At 41.7% G+C, this 3,543-nt stretch overlaps 1 protein-coding gene across 1 annotated transcript in view; it reads left to right on the top strand.

Annotated features, from left to right (window-relative positions):
• The first annotated feature begins 494 nt into the window (after positions 1-494).
• FBXL7 (F-box and leucine rich repeat protein 7) overlaps positions 495-3,543 on the top strand; it is a 288,381-nt gene continuing 285,332 nt past the window's right edge. Inside the window, exon 1 of the mRNA XM_008637189.2 lies at positions 495-660. The gene's annotated coding sequence lies outside the window, so the exon portion shown is untranslated. The remainder of the gene's footprint in view (positions 661-3,543) is intronic.

The raw sequence follows: 3,543 nt of genomic DNA, 5'->3' as shown, positions 1-3,543 counted from the left end.
CGTGCAACCGAGGAAGGATAATATCCGTGCCCAAACTAAGAAGGAGCCAAGCGTTAAGTACACCTTAGGGCTCCCTTAAGCTTATTGAAGGGCGTTTATTGCCCTCTAGTGTTTCTCACTGCACAGCTACTGTCACTTGCGAGTGCGGCGTGCTGCAGCAGAGGAACAGGAGGGAGTGTATCCCCATGAGGTGTAGCCGGAGCCTTTGGTGGCATCGGGGGTGCAAGGGACCGAGGAAGTAACTCGTTTGCATTACTCTTCTTCACAAGTTATCATGGATGTGACTGTAAACAGAAACTGAGCATGAAGACAAATGTGAGGTGTGTCAAGCTTGCTGTAAGAAGGAGCCCAAATTCTGGCTTACATAATGGGCTTACGTAAATTCATAGCAGCTGAGTGCAAGCTCTTAAACATAATCAATCCTTCTTACAGCAACAGCTGAGTGTGTACTGAAATGCAGAGCAAAACCATGTAGGGAAGTTTACTAAATAGATGCCTGATTTAATTTGGCTTCTAGCTGGCATCAAAAGCCAAGGTAAAGCAGGCAAGGAGTTGATTTCACTGAAAATTCTATGTGACTGGAAAGTGTGGGGTGTTACAAGGCCTTTCATTCTGCAGAGCTGATTTAGTTCAAGACACTTGAAGTTTTTCAGTATCCAGGTGAGTGATGTCTCCTGCATTTTCCTTGGCTTCTGTGTCCTCCCATCAAAGAGAGGACACAGTATGCAAATAGACTTACAAAAACTTCTTATGGGGCTGAAATACCAATATGCAAACTCTGAGATGTCCTCTATGCACAGAAATTGGAAGAAATCTGAGCTACTGAAATGGATGATGAGGCTAGGCCCAGCTCAGTGCTGAGAACTGAAAATGTTTTTAGGGTGCTAGCAGAAACTGCATTGTAGTGTAGATCATGTGTTTTTCTTCCACCCACAGTCAAGTACTCCTTTAACAAATGTTGCTCATTCATAATCTTGGAAAAACATCAGGTGTACGTATGTGAGTATGTATTAGGTGTTTTTTTGGTGATGTACCACTTGAGATGCTGTGCTGCACTAGGAGATGTCTTGTTCAGGCAAGAAGCTACATGTCCTGTTTCTTCTTTACCCCATTCATGCAATGGTAACCAGTTACAAGGGGACCTGGGGGGCATACTGCTGGCTAAGCTGTATTTATCTGATGATATGTGTTGACTCTAAACACTGTGTTGCAGATCAAATTTTGTATATGATCAAAAAAAGTCTTCTTTTTTGTCTTGTGGTTAAGGACAGTGGGTGGGGATTACTAAGATATGTCCAAAATGCCAGTTTAACACAAGCTGGAGGTTCAAAATCCAAAAAGTGCATCAAATTCGGATACTTACTGGGTTTTGATCAAACTTCACTTAGAAAAAGACAATAAAATTGGCCCCTTGCATATCACTTCCCTCATTTACTTTTACATTACGGTATTGATATATACCATCCTCCTGAGCTATTTTTTTTGTTGAAGAGGGGAGTTAAAAAATGTAAAATTCTACCTGTGAGACAGAGTTACTATTTATAGTGTTTAATGTAAGTATTTTGGTTTCTCCAAATGGGTGTTAGTCTGGCTTCAAAGACATTCAGATGACAAAGATTCTTGTGCCTAAGAGAAAATGTGTTCATCAAAGAGATGTGGTGGGAATCTGTGACAGTCAGTCTAGACAGTCCCTGAGCTATTGCTGTGACAGTGACTGTGCTGATGAGGAAGCAGCAGCACCATAGCAGTCACATGCAGTGGTGACCTCAAAGACATTTAGCAGTAGCTCCTGATGGGAGGTACGCCTTAGGCAGCTGGGTAGATTTTTACTAAGTATACAGTGATCTTTTTGAAATAGTGGACAAAATGGTGTGAGGATGGTCTGCGTTACCTGACCATGCAGGTTATTCTGTCTCAGAGACTGCTCAGCAGATTTTACCAGTGCTGCTTATAAGTCTGGTTTCCATTACATATATGACAGATCCAAAGTGATGATGCAGGGGTTTTATGTGCTATCAGACCTGGAATTCAGGATGCCAAGTGGGTTTATAATTTTAGGGCCATGGGCACATAACCCTTTTGGTAAACTAGAAATTAGAGATTAGGTAAACTGTGAGACTTGCAGATCCTAAAGTGAGCAGAACATCAAATCTAGAAGCTGAAATGGACCTTTCCTCAAACATAATGACCATTCCTTCCTGAATGCTTCAGGCTGTGTTGGAGGACCTTTTTCTTTTAAGCACTTTGATTACTTTATCTATATGGATCAGATGAGTAGCTGAATCTGGTCTGCATCCAGTGCTTCATGTAGACTAAGGATACCAGATTAATTTGCTTTTGTAGTTGTCAATCAAGCTGTTAATACAGAAAAGTTTGGATGAAATGCTGGGGAAGATATTAGTGGCAGAAACATACAATTATTATTTATTTTTAGTGTATTTTTTTGTGAGAAAAATCCTTGAAAGAAGTGGATTTTTGTCCTAGAGGCAGTGTTTCGTCACCTTTTGAGAGAGGTGTAAACACTGTGTCCTTAAGTCTAATGGCAAAACAGGAATGAAATTATTCATTGACTGCAGGAGATTAATGTTCAGATGTTCAGAGTGTGTGCAAAACAGACTCTTAATAAAATAATGAAATAGCAAGATCTAAGTCCTCTTTGTGTTGTGTGTTTTATGGCTTTTTTAGGTTTCTTTTGGGTTTTGTATGGTTTGGGGGTTTTGTGTTTTTTTGGTTTTTTTTGTTTGTTTGTTTTTGTTTGGTTTGCTTTTGTTTTTGTTTGAAAATACCTGCTTTCATTGAAAGGTAATTGCTATCTGCCTACCTATCTGGACACTGATGAAATTCCCAACTGATCCTCTTACAGTAGTGAAAGAGAGAGGGCTGTGATGAAAGTAGGTGATAAAAGTGCAGGCAACTGAGGGAATGGCAAATCCTGCCTCCACATATTCCTTAGGCAGCAATCTGCAAAAGGCAAATAACTTCAAGGTGAGAGATTTTGTCATATGGACTTCAATTAATCTTATTAAGACTTTTCTGCTAAGGTTTTAGGTTGTGTTCAAAAATCTCATTTTTCCAGAGTTGTAAATAAATTTTTGTCACAGATGGGTTCTCTTTCTGCATAAGCAATGGATAAATACTTCATTCGTACTTCTTTAGAAATTTCTCTTCGTAATTAATCCAGGACTGTAGTAGCCTCTTGTCATGGGTTAGCAAGCACAGTCCCGGAAGTGATGTTCTTGCAAAGGGGTGCTTACAGCTTCCTCTGTGACCTGACAGAACCTATCAGCTGGCCAGTTTGAATATGGACAATTCTTTAAGCCACTTAAAATTGTGACTGCCTCTGTGATCCACACTTAAGAATAGAAACCCCCCCTCAAGCTCTCTCTCGTTTCCAGTGCTGGGACAGGTGGCTGCGGGCCCCGTGCGGGGGCCAGCGGGCCCGGCCAGGCCCTGCTTGGGCCAGACTGGGCCAAACCACGGCCATCCTGGAGCCGATGGGCCCTGTTCCAGCCGCGGGACCACCCCACAGCAGAGCGGGGGCAC

This window comes from Corvus brachyrhynchos, unplaced genomic scaffold (assembly GCF_000691975.1).
Source record: "Corvus brachyrhynchos isolate BGI_N302 unplaced genomic scaffold, ASM69197v1 scaffold23, whole genome shotgun sequence".
Taxonomy (NCBI): domain Eukaryota; kingdom Metazoa; phylum Chordata; class Aves; order Passeriformes; family Corvidae; genus Corvus; species Corvus brachyrhynchos.
Note: the sequence above shows the minus strand (reverse complement) of the source record. Positions and strands in the feature narration are given on the sequence as shown.